General features: G+C 51.3%; 1 pseudogene; it reads right to left on the reverse strand.

Annotated features, from left to right (window-relative positions):
- Positions 1–2,901: 2,901 nt before the first annotated feature.
- On the reverse strand, positions 2,902–3,628 carry LOC119000788 (BAG family molecular chaperone regulator 1-like; annotated as a pseudogene).
- Between the last annotated feature and the right edge of the window lie 9,711 nt (positions 3,629–13,339).

The raw sequence follows: 13,339 nt of genomic DNA on the forward strand, positions 1-13,339 counted from the left end.
TTGGTAGTTGACAGGTCAACGTGCCTTTGGATCCTAGCAGCTGTCCTCCAGGTCCACCCCGCCACATCCACCATGGTCCGCCCATCTACCACCCTGCGCCAACCCGCCGCCCGCCCCCCGCCCCCCCCTCAGCCCTGTCTCCTCCTGAGGATGTTTTCAGGTCGCACCTAGCAGGGACAACTCCGTGGTCCCTCCACGCACGTCAGCTGACGTTCATCCTCTGGCCCTGGCATTCGTGGGAATGGCCTGAATTTCTGTCCCGGGCTGACTCGGGAGTGGACTGAAAAGATTCCCGCGCAGCATTGCCGTCCCCAGTAGGACTTACGGAAGCGCTCACCGGGAAGGCAGGGCCAGGGGTTTACATCACAGCTAAAGACTTAAGGATCCATTTTACACGTTCTGCTCCTCTAGAGTCTTTCCTCTGAGCATTTTTCTAGCTCCCAGTCCCCAGGCAGGGCCTGACCCAGGCCCTCTCCTCGTTCGCGCCCAGCAGAACAGCTTTGCCGCTTCTGTCCCCAAACTGGCACGGAAACCGCGCACGGACCGCTGTGAAGTGAAGCGTCCTGGGCTTAACCGGACCCACTGTCTGTAAAAGACAGTTTCACTGTCATCTCTGATCGTTACATCCATCATCATTCAGTGACTTATCAAAATATTTATTTCAAAGTGATTTGTCTGCTTAAGAGAAATAACCAAATAAAAAGTTCCTTTTTGTTATTGAATGTTTAGTTGGTGATTGTAAATGTTGTGTCATATTTAACACTCGTTAGACTCCCTCTCTTTGGGTTTCCATGAACATCACACTGTGTTAACATCCTGTGTTCAGGGGATTTTTTTTTACTACCCTGTCTAGGCCAAGTGTGAGTCTAGAAAGCTGGCTGGGGCGGGAATTTGGGGTGTGAGGAAAGAATGGAACACAGGCCACATGGAGGGAGGGGCGGGACGCTATGCAACCCCTATCATGGTGTACCAACCTTGCACCTTTGTGACATCCAAGAGTATGGCAATGGTGACTTTCTGCTCTCTGTTGCCACCATCTTTTCTTTATATTTATGCCAAGTTCCTGAAGCCCATCAGATAGATCTCAAATTGCAAGCACTGATTCCTGCCACGGACCATCCTCGTTTTCACATGTGAGACTCAGAGCCTCTCTGCTAGTGTAACATTGACCTTGTGCTACGAAACGTTCTCCATAAGGCGCCCCTGCCCCTCCTGACTTCGCATTACCTGGGCTGACAGAGCAAGCTCCTGCTTGCCGGATGCACATTTGTGCACTCTCTTGCGTCCTTGCTTTTCAAGCTTTAGGTCTTTTAGAAAGACTAAAAAATAATAAGGTGAATAATAAAGTTTAGTTTCAGGCTTTCTAATACATGGGATCACATAGGGCTGACTGGAGGGGCCCCGGGAGACCTCTAGCCCCCACCCCTTGCCATTGGAAAGGGCAGAGCCCAGACCCCCCCGCCCCGAGTTCCTCCTGTAATCATCCTGAAACAGGGGTTGTTGGTGTCACTGCTCCCAGAGTCCAGAGTCCCCCGTTTCCCATGGAGTCGAATCTTAAGGCCCCACACTGGGACCTGGAGTCCTTGGCGGTTCCTGTTCTTCTAGCCCCAAATAATCCTAGTCTCTAAAGGAACATTTCCCAGGGGGACATGATGTTCTTGCCCTCAGACCCTTGGAGGCTGGGTGTGTGGCCCCTGGTGCCAAGTCTGTCCTTGCACTGGAGTCACAGGCCCAACCCGGTCAGCGGTGGCCTTGCTCCATCTGGAGCACCTGGCAAACCGGGCTGTCCTGCAGTGGGCCTCAGGGTGACAGAGTGTCAGAGCTTGGTCTAATCTGGTCACTCTATAAATGAGGTAGTGAGGTCCAGAGAGGGCAAGGGGCCAAGCAAGAACTTCACACATGAGGGAGTAGGGACCACGCCCCACTCTTGATTACTGAGTTCTCTCCTGTGTGTGCTGGCGCGTGGTGGCACTCTCCTGAGAGTCCCCGGCTTGATGAGTTCCCCCAGACTTCTCTCCGCTGTCTCCTGTAAGGCTAAATGAAACCAGTGTGAACAAATCTTACTTTGTTCTCACGCTGAAAAGAAACCGGTGGGGAATGAAAGAGGAGTTTTTATTCTCCATTTCCCCAGGTGGTCTTCGCCCCACTCACGCTCTCTCTGATTCTGGAGATGGTCCCATCAGGACCTGTCCCAAGGCCCAGCTGGGCTGGCCTCCAGCCAAAGCTCGGACCGCTGCTACTGTGCTCGTAGGTGAGTATCTCCCCATAAATGTGACGGATGGCCCCTTATCAAACTGTAAATCCAAAGTTAAGCAGTTTGTGCTTGTTTGCAAATCAGCTCTTCCTTGTCAGGTAGCCCTGTGGAGAAATCGCGTGGGGGCTGAGCTAATGTGAATAGTGATGCAGCCACTGTTCCCAGGATTCATGACTTTAATTACTTTTCTTCCCAGGGCTGAGTGTATTGTGGAGGCTGGTGGGCCAGTGGGTTCCTTCTTCCCTTTCATGTGCTCACCCCACAGGAGTTCTAACAAGGAGCTGACTTGCCAATCGTATTACAAGCAGCGCATTAGAGTGAGCAGGGCCTGCGGAGGAGTCCACACACCGGGCTTCCTGGGGCATCTGCGGGAGGCCCACGGGCTACGAGGGAGGCTCTGGGTCCATGTTCTGGTCCTGGACCTGTGTCTGGCTTGCTGTGTGAGCTCGGCCAGTCTTCTGACTTCTCTGAGTCTCGGCTTTGTCCTTTTTAAAGAAAAAAGATTTTATAAAGACAATACTTGTTCATTGAGAACAGGTGTAGAAGAGGGAAGGCTGGCAACTGACAGCCGGCCAGCTGTGCCCAGCAGCCCTGGAGAAATCAGAAGGCATCTGTCCCAGGGAGGGCAGAGCTGGCGGTCCTGTCCTTCAGAGCAGCATGGCCTCTGTCACCTCCCCTCGGTCGGCCAGGGCCAAGTGTGTGGACAGCAGCCACTCTGTCTCCTGGCATTCCTTCTGCTGCACCGATGTTGTATTCAGCTAGGAACGCCAAACCCTTTGCACCCAACCCTTCCTTTCCAGCCTGCTGTCTTTGAAATGCTCTGGCAGAGTTCGTAGGTCAGCCTCCTCCAAGATCTTCGTAAACTGCTGGATTGTGGCTGCTACTCCCCTGTGGAGTTTGCAGAGAGCTTCAGCCCACAGATCCTTGGCCAGAAAACCCCACGGGATTCATGTAAGCTCTTTTATTCAGCTCTTCCAAGATAGCTGTTGGTCAGCTATCTTGTCCACAGCCTTATTCCAAATCTTTCAACTTCTTTGGTTCGACTTCTTCCTCTGGACTGTTCATTTTCCCAATTACCATGACTCCACAACCGTTTTGTATTCCAAGTGCAGACAATGGCTTCTCCATTTCCTACAGAGATTTTCCCTTAAATGCGAGTTTCTGAAAAGTTAGCAGGACCCCTGGGGCCTCTTCAACAACCTGGGCCATGTCCTTGACAGTTGGTTCACTGCAGCCCTGTTGCAGGGTAACATGAAGGTTGTGCTTCTCATTACTGTGGGTGACAGTCACGCCGAGTCCAGCTGCTGTGGGTTCCTCACTGTGGGCTACCTCTTTGCTCTTGGCCACCTCTTCCTCTGGGCTGAACGAGGTCATACTTTCTTCTCTCTGGCGCCCCTGCTGGCCACACCCTGACAGATGATCGGTGAGAGGGAGGGAGGCCGCACCTTGCCAGACCAGGAGCCCAGCCACACCAGGTCGCCTCTGGCCGCCATACTCTGCTGGACCCGTGCTTGTTGCTGCCCAGCAGTGGGAGCTGGGCCTCAGCTCTCTCCTGTGTATGTCATCTGCGAACCCACCGCTGCCCGCTCAGGGGCTGCCAGGAGCCTGGGGACCACTGCCATCACGGATCTTATTTATTGGGTGCTCACAACGGGCGGGTCAGTCTCTTTCATGTTCATGATACTCTTACACTTCCCCAGCTAGCAAATGAGGAACCCTGAAGGTTCCAGAGGGTCAGTGATCTGCTGGCGAGGGTCACACAGCTGGTGAGTGCAGAGCCAGCACTAAAACCAGGTCTGAGTCCACGGCCAGTGATCTCAGCCACTGGACTCAGTTTCCTCCTGGGACTTAAGCTGTCAGCTCTGCAGTTTTCCAGATAGGTACCGTGGGCAGTGACGTCAGGCTCTCTCCTCCCTCATACGGGTGGTCTGAGTCCAATGGGGCGTTAAGGCTCTTTGGAGGGAAATTCCAAATATCCTTAGTTTCACCAGGCCCTGTGCTGGTATTTCTCTAGCCCTGGCTGCCTGGCTGGGCTGGAGCAGGCCAGAGGCGAAGGTCAGTGGCCTGGGAGGCCTGCCTGGGTCCCCGCATCATCCCTGCACAGCCTGTGCAGATGGAGACAAATTGCTCAAGATCTCCAGTGTTGGGTTCCTCGTTAGCAGCATCAGGAGCTTTTAGGCTCCATCGATGCTCAGGCTCACCCACCCCAGACCAATTCCCTCGGCCTGGGAGGCCAGCTTCCTATTTGCATAGCCTTGGGGGGCAAATTTAATGTGCACAGCTGATGGGAACTGCTGGCCCCATAACCCCGGGGGTCCTATTCTCCTCCAAATTTTTATGTTTTTATAATTTCTTGAGTATCTATTATTATTCCAAAGTCAAATTAGTTTGATTTATGATCTACCCTTGAATTGAAGCCAACAGGGTGGGAGAATGGGCATAGAGTGACCATGTAACGAGGCCGGCCCTGGACCCAGCTGGTCCTGGCCCATCCTTCCTAGTAAAGCCAGGTCGACAGGAGAGTGTGAGAGACGAGGTGCAGCCCCGGGGCAGTGAGATCCCTCGGGCGTCCACGCCCGGGCTTGGCCTCATATCCTGAAGGCAATGGTAAGGCAGTGAACGCCAGGCAAGACATCATAGTATCTGTTTTTTTATTTTATTTTTTTAAAGAAGACCATCTGAGGGGTGTGTGGAGAATTGACAGACATGGCAGCAGAGGTTGAGGCAGAAACGCAGGTGAGGACTGAGCAGAGAGTGGCCTCCATGGAGAGGAAGGGAAGTGGGAGCCAGGTGAGAGATTTCCAGAGGTGACCCCGGACCGGGGTCCCTGTGGATTCGAAGTGCTGTGTGGTGGGGCGGGTGAGGCTTCACACACAGACGTGCACTCCTAGACCAATGGGGCCTCCTGCCCCCCACACAGTGGGCACCCTCCTCCCACACTGGACCTCCCCTGCGCTCACGTCCCCTCTTTCCTGCCCCCACCCACCCTTCAGAGCCTGGGGCCTGCAGGGTCCGTAAGCCAGGCTCCCTCAAGGACTGTTTGCTCCATTTGCCAGCACGTACTGCAGTTGTCTCTGGCTGGCCACGAGACCACTGTGCCCCTCTCCAACTCCACATAATGTGTAATTACAGCAACACAAGCATCAGATTACCAAGGACAAGTAGCTGCAAAGTAATTATAGGATTCTTTGTTGCTTGGAGGGGTTTTGGGCTCTCCCCTCCTTCAAAAGCACCCGTTTGGTGGGTGGGTGGGGAAGGCAGGTGGCGGACGGGCCAGAGGACGAGAGAGTGAGGGAGTTCAGCGTTTCAGGGTTGCAAGTTGGGGGGAGCGGCCTGGGCAGAAATGAGGGAGATCTGAGCATCTCCCCCGCTACCCCTTCCGTCAGCTGCCTCCTCCAAGCCCCCTTAGTGAATGGTACCACTCCACCCTCCTGGAGAAGGAGAGGCGGGGGGGGGCTCAGTGAGGCTGGTGGAGCTCAGGCGAGGAGGGTCAGGGAGGTGGGGTGGTTTTCCTGGGATGGTGGTCAGGGAGGAGCAGGAGGTGAGGGTGGTTTTCCTGGGATGCCTGGGGCCACGATGAAGCAGTGCATGCGATGGTGCCCCCACCATGCCTGAACAAGCACCCCGACCCCCCTGTACCCTCCTCACACACTTCCCTTGGACCCCTCAGTCTCTGCTAAAGCCTCAAGGCTGACATGAGAAGGGGACCTTGGTCTTGTCACCCATTCTCAGCAACAGATAGAAGGAAGCTCAGTGGTAGCTGTGACCCCCCTCACCCCCAATAACCCCCCAGTGAAGATGGTGAGGGGTGCTTCTGTGTGCAGCCTTCCAAACAGCCTTCCTGAGCCAGCTCTCCCTACCCGTCAGAGCTCAGTTACCATATGTGCTGTTGTCGTCCCTCCCAGGACCTCCGCATTGGCAGCTGCCCTGCCAGTGACGGCCCCTCTGTGGCCCCTGCCTGCAAGTGCACAGCTTGGGGTCATGCACACAGTAGATGGCCAGTAAGGGTGGGTTGGCTAGGATTTTGGATAGATGAGGGGCTTGGCTCTAAGAGGCAGGAAACCCAGTGGCACAGGACTGTGGGATCCTCCTCATTCTCAAGGGGTACCAGGCTGTGAGAAGTTAACGGGAGGCTGGCCCCTACCACTGGGATGCCATGCAGGGGCCCATGCGTGTGAGTCCTGGACTTGTCCCACAAGCCCTGGTGCCAGCTTTGAAATGAAATTGTCTGCTTCCTCATAAGTGTGCTGCTACGGATTGGCACTCACTAGGTGGAATGCCTCTGGGGGTTCGGTCAGCTCCCTGCACAAGCGTTCCCATAGATCGTTTCCCCTCCGGGGACCTTGTAGTGCTCTCGCTGCTGAGGGCTCCCACGTGCCCACCCAGTGCTCTGTTCACAGGGAGCCAGCCTCAACTGGGAATATCCTCAGACACGCAGCGCGGCTGCCGCTGAAAAGTCTCTCCCTCACTCCCATTATGGTTTAGATTACAGAGCAATTATCCCTCCGAGCAGCTGTGTAATTCGCAGGTCACATCCATTCATCCTGCTAATGGCACTCGGCAGACCCACACCTGCCAGAGCCCAGAGAGCCAGAATCAGGCCGAGGCCCCAGTACTGGGCCCTTTCTTGGTGCCGTGAAGGAGCAACGGGGAGGCTCCGGATTCCTGATTCCTTGGACTCCCAGGTCCAAGGAGGGGAGGTGCTGCCGGGGGTCCAAGGAAATTTCCTCCCAGCCCCTGCCCAACTTCACAGGCAGCAGGCTGTGCTCAGGTTGCAAACACTCCCCTAGCTGAAGTGGGCAAGAGCATGCTGGCTGAATGTGGATGCCATCAAACTAGCTTCTTGAATCGCCCAGTTGCTGGATGGCCTGGGGCACAAGAATTCCACTCTCAGGTCTCCAGGGGCAGAAGGCCAGCAGTAATGCCGTCACCGTGAAGCTTCCAACGGGTGCTCCACCTAGGCAGCCATCTGTCTGTCTCTGTGGTGGGAGGCTGTGCGAGGTATTTGGAGTCAGAGAGCCAAACACACCTCTGGTCTCTGGAACCAGTTTATGCATCTGTTCAAACTAAGAGAGTCTAGAACTTAGTTCCCCAAATGGAAGGAAGCGAACTGAAACTTTACTTTGTAACTATTTTCCCCCAAGAAGCATAAAGCAAAGAACACGAGGCCCTTTCCATCCCAGTCCCAACCCTACTCTCCCACAGCCCTAGGAATGAGCACTGTGAGCAGTTGGCGTGTGTCCTTCTTTTTTACCTAGGCGTTCATAGACGGGTAGGTAGAGAGATAGCTGAATGGGAAGGTGCACACACACGGTTTTAAAGATACCATAAAGGTATCAGTGCTACATGTGGTTCTGTTGACTTGTTTATTTTACTTGGAGATATATGGTAGAGATCTTTCCGTGTCCCTGTGTGGGTGTGCGCTGGCGTCGTCCTGTTAACCACTAGATAGCATTCCATGGTGTGGGTGGCTCCTGATCTGTGTCACCACTTCCATTGCACTTGTTCCCATTTTACGAGGTTACAGGTGATCCTCCAGTGTCTGGGACTGCATTGTCCTGCAAGGGATAGATTATAGCCATGAATACGTATGGACGTGATTATAATGGCTTAAACAAGATTCTCCCCTCCTTCCCTGTTTCTTTCTTCTCTCCTGCCTTCCTTCCTTTCCTTCAATGTCATGGGAAGTCTGGTGGCAGGCAGTTCCTGGCTGTTCAAAGATGTTCTTCTCTCCTGTTCTGTTACCCTAGTTTACGGCTTTGGTCCTCCTGGTGAAAAAATGGCTGCTGAAGTTCCAGGGTCTGCTGCTACCTTTCAGTTAGGATGAAAGAAGAGTGAAGGTGAAGGGCAAAAGCTAAGGGCATTTTGCCTTTCAGAATTTACTTTTGTGTGTGGGGTGAGGGGTGGGAGATAATGAACAGGAAAATCTCTGCAAGAACATATCCCCATGTATATGGCCAGACTGTGTCACATGGCCAGTTAACGCTGGCCTTAGGGGAGGCTGGAAATGAATTGACTTTACGGGCTCCATGGTAGAGGAAGGCGCTAAGAAGGTGGCTGGAGTGGTACGTGAGCGTGAGCCTTCCTCAGAACTCACGCACCGTGGCACAAGTATGAATAGAGCTGTAGGCGAGAGTCCCAGAATTGGATTTTTTTAAACTTTAATCTGTTTGAGCTGGTATTCAAGGTCTCAGATCTGGACGCTGTCTCATTCTTTCCTACGAGCGTCTCTGGCTCAGCGCACCCGGTTTCCTAACCTCTGAACACTGGGCACTCCCATGCTCTCTGCTCTGAGGGTCAGTTCTATCGTGTGTCTTCCTGGAAGCATCCCCTGTCCAACTCAGCCAGGCAGCTTTCTTTTTCCCAGACGGAGAGTCTGTATGCTGTTGTTCTTGGTTCTCCTCCCCTCTCCATCTTTCCTTAGAATTGTTCTCAGGGGTGTGTTTGATCAAGGAGCTAAGGGGAAAAAATACACATAGAAGAGAGGGCATGGCCCCAGGTTTGACAAAGTGGGCTGCGTGGAGAAAGGTGGACTCTATTTTCAATTAACATCCCAGGAATTTGAGCCCAAATTCTGGAGAATGGAGGCTGCAAGTAGAAAGCAGGGAAGCAATTTCTCTGAGTCTCTGAGGGGTGCTGGGAGGCAAGGTGGCCCTGGGGCTGGTGAGGGGCCTGGAGGCTGGGAGCTGCAGGTGGAGTGAGATAGGAAAGGAAATCGCCTGTGAGAGCCCCGTGGTTCCCAGCACTGATGGGATGACACGGGGAAGTTTGTGACCTCCAGTGACCTTGGCACAAACATCCTAGCTGGTGGTAGCAGCTGGAGCTGGAGCAGGAGGGGTGGGAAATGGCCACTCTGGGAATGGCTGGAGGATGGTGCTTGTGAGCGCATGTGAGAGAGGTCGGGTCGGGTGGGGTGCTGGGGTGGCTGTGGCACGGGACCCAGGTGGGGTGGAGCCAGAGAGATCCTATGTTGTAACTGCTGTGTCCATTTGTTTAGTTAAATGGAAGACTCAGGTTACATATGCAAATGCCTGACCTTGTGGGAGGTCTGCAAGGGCCTTCCCAGGAGGTGAGGCTCATGCAGTCCTACCAGCGTCTTCCCCTTGGAGCCTGCTGCACTCAGTGCTGCAGCTCCATTTTGCAACAAGGTGATTTGGGAGAAGACACCAGGAAGCGCTGCTGCCCAANGCACAAACATCCTAGCCGGTGGTAGCAGCTGGAGCTGGAGCGGGAGGGGTGGGAAATGGCCACTCTGGGAATGGCTGGAGGATGGTGCTTGTGAGCGCATGTGAGAGAGGTCGGGTCGGGTGGGGTGCTGGGGTGGCTGTGGCATGGGACCCAGGTGGGGTGGAGCCAGAGAGATCCTATGTTGTAACTGCTGTGTCCACTTGTTTAGTTAAATGGAAGACTCAGGTTACATATGCAAATGCCTGACCTTGTGGGAGGTCTGCAAGGGCCTTCCCAGGAGGTGAGGCTCACGCAGTCCTACCAGCGTCTTCCCCTTGGAGCCGGCTGCAATCAGTGCTGCAGCTCCATTTTGCAACAAGGTGATTTGGGAGAAGACACCAGGAAGCGCTGCTGCCCAAAGCTGGCCCACCTACGGGTGCTTGGTTTTGATAGCCCGGAAGCATCTTTTGAGTCGGTGTCCTTGCAATTTTTTCCAGGCAAAAACTACTGTGCTCTTGGTCCAAGGAGTAGAATTTTGGAGTTTCTGTGTGATATTAGATTCAAAATTATTTCTAAGCAGATTTGGCCTGTCTTTCCTTTTTTCTCTTCCTGCTGATTATTCTTCCCTCCTGCCTTCCACCTTGCTGTCTTCTCTCTACAGACATTTATTGAGCACACGGCCACTGAGAGGGGAGGAGTCAGACTAGAATCCAGTCCTGGCTTCTCCATTTGCTAGGTGGCAATGTTGGATGAATCACTTGCCTTCTCTGTCCCTCGGTGGTCTCATCTATTAAGTGGGGAATAACAGTGATATGTATTTTGTGGGGGGTTGGCAGGATTAAATGTTTTACCACAGGCAAAATGCTATCGGTCATTGGCGCATAGTAAGAGGTAAGTAACAACAACATTAGCTGTTATTATCTAGTGTAGCAGCTGTGGTGGTCAGTGCTAAGTGGACACACTCGGTATGGTCCCTGCCTTCTTGACACTTAGGGTCTCGGCTGCAAGGTACATTTGCAGTTTCCCATCTCCACTGACTGTGATGACTCAAGGGTTCTGCCTCACCGGGTTCATCCAATGGGTGAGGCCTAGGAAACGGGACTGTGAATGGACCTTCATCTGATACATTTCACATGCGGCCAAGACAACTGTTATTTTATCCGAGTAAAGCATACACATAGTCAAACAAGTTAAACGATGCTAAAAGTTAAATTGGAAAAAAAGACTTCCCATTTCTTCCCTATTCTCCTCCTTAAAGAATGCTTTTCATTCTCTTTATAGTTTCTTCTATTATTTAAGGCCACATTCCTAAATAATGTGTTCTGTACCATGATTCATCAGTTTTATGAAAGATGAGGATTTTTACTTTCTTATATCTCTTCTCTCCTTTCCTGCCCTCCCACTATGGTCAAATCAATTTCTATCAGATTTGTATTCCACATTTGCTACTGTGACTCTGTGAATACTGCTCGCTGAGTGGAGTGATACACCATGACAATATTTTATTTCTTGTTCAACTTTTATGTTTTTGGAGTTAATAACTGCATTATTCTGTCATTTCTTTAGATTTTTCCTTATCTAGCTGAGGATATTATTTATAGGCACTTTTTCCACCTAAGTTTTATTTTATTCCTTAAAATTTCTATTTGCCTGACTTTCATTTTTCTGTTTGTTTCGCTCTCTCTCTCTCACATTGAAGACATTCCTTCATTGCCTGCTGATCCTTCACAGTTCATTCATTTTCAGAGCGATGTGTAAGAAATTGATTGGAGCCCTGTGTATCCACGCAGGGCTTATTGTCTTGGAAGCTGCGTTGGAGGACTAATGGGTGGTCAGTAGGCTTTGTCCTGGTGGACACCCACGTGTCAGTATCTGTGGGTTTTTCCTTTCCTGGGGGAAGATCTTCCAGTTCCCTGGCTGGGAGTGTAACCGTGTTTGCTGAGGGTTTGGAGCTGAGCGGGAGCAGAGGGCTACTTGTTTCCCCTGTACAAGCCTTATTTCCTGTCCCTCTCGGGCCCTCCCACTGTCACCCTCCTCAGTTGCCTGGCAACTGTGAGTTAGTTCCAGGTCTTAGCGGTCCTGGGGGGTGGAGGCGGGTTGTCCGACTGGGTGGGGTTAGGGCCCGGGAGTCTAAATCTGCCTCCGACATACTTTCTGAACAGTCTTCCTGCTTTCCCGTCTTCCCTTTCTCTGCCTTCTTCTGTCCCCAGCCTTCAGTGCCAGAGGCTGACTGGGTTTCACTGTAAAGGTACTTTGTTCTCCACCCCACTGCTGGGTTCTAGGTATGACCGTCCTGATCCCGGCTTAGTCATTGTCATCTGCTTTTTGCCTTCGTTTTGTTCTGTCCTAAGTTACAAAGCTCCTTTAGTTTCATTGAAGATGGAGTTCGTATTTCTGCTTTTCCCCCTTTACTAATTGAAGTGAATTTAAAAAGAAAAGTTGACAGAAATGTCTGTATCTGATATCTTGAAACTAGTTGGAAACAGTATTAAGTGAAGATTGCTGGAAGGCATGTTGTCCTTCGGACATCTAGTGGATCTGAAATAATTCTTTGCCCCGGCCAGGTTGCTCAGTTGCTGGGAGCGTTGTCCCATACACCGAAAGTTTATGGTTCCATCCCCAGTCAGGGCACATCGCTAGGTCTCTGGTTCAGTCTTTGGTTGGAGCAAGTACGAGAGGCAGCCAATCAATGTTTCTTACACTGGTGTTTCTCTTTCTGCCTCCCTTCTTCTCTCTCTAGAATCAATAATAAAAAAAAAATCCTCAGGTGAGTATTAAAAAAACTAAAATCATTTTTTGAATTTAGCCAGAGCCCTAGAAAGCTGCATGCCCGAAGCCTGTTGCACGGGAGTTCTGAGTGGCCGAGTTTCACGTGGTGTGGCGCCGCCAGCCCGTGCGTGTCCCAGGGAGCTCTGGGTTGTGTGTCCCACAAGGCAGCTTCTGAGGACATTGATCATCACCTCAAATGTTCTTCTCTTGCAACGATGCTCAGGGGAGTTTTTTTGTCTTATTTTTGTATAATGTCTCCTTGTTTTCTATTGAGCAGTTCGTTTGTCTTTATTTTTTTGGTCTAGTTCCCCTTTTCCCACTGGCTTCTGGAGAGCTTGGAACACAACCTTAGACTTACTTTTGGCCAGCACACATAACTTAATTTTGTGTTCCAGGGTCATTTTTGTTGCCATTTTATTTCCACTTTTGTTTGCCTGTGCCTTTGGTTCTTCCTTCTCACCACTCCTAATTCTTACTACATTGCTCAATTTTATAGGTTGATAGCTTAACACTTCTTTTGTGTGAAAGAGTAATTGAAGCAAACAAGTAGAGTGTTGACAAATGGAATTAGTGAATGCATAGATATCTGAAATTTGTATTGTTTGATGAATGCTCTCTTTAGTCATACTAAATTTTGTTTCTTGCTTTGATCATTTCTTACTAAAATGAGGAATGTGAGGTACAGGTAAATTAAGTGATTTATTCACTATCTCTCAGAAAAGTAATGGTAGAGCAAAGTCATGTATCTAGGGCCCCTTCCATGACTTTACTTTGTCACTTCCTAAGAGATTTCAAGGAATAAAAGATCACCCCAGCTTCTTTGACCCAAACCCAGAACCCTGGTCTCAGATCTCTCACTTTGGGTGGCCACCCACTTTGAGTTAGAGAGCCCAGAATTTTTCAAAGTTTTGTCGTCTATGGATTTTACCATATGTTAAGCATTGCTTCCCACCTCTGTTCCCCTTCCCTATAGATCCAATCTGGGCACGTATATGGAATAAGCACCACAGTGGGGCCTGCGGAAAAGTGGAGGAAGGTGGTCTAAAGGTACGATCTTCCAGTTAGGAGAGCAATAGGTACTAGGGATGTAGTGTGCAACATGAGGACTCTAGTTAACACTGCCGGATGACACATGGGAGAGTTGTTAAG

This window comes from Sturnira hondurensis, unplaced genomic scaffold, assembly GCF_014824575.4.
Source record: "Sturnira hondurensis isolate 20B ecotype Veracruz unplaced genomic scaffold, ASM1482457v3 Scaffold0016284, whole genome shotgun sequence".
Taxonomy (NCBI): domain Eukaryota; kingdom Metazoa; phylum Chordata; class Mammalia; order Chiroptera; family Phyllostomidae; genus Sturnira; species Sturnira hondurensis.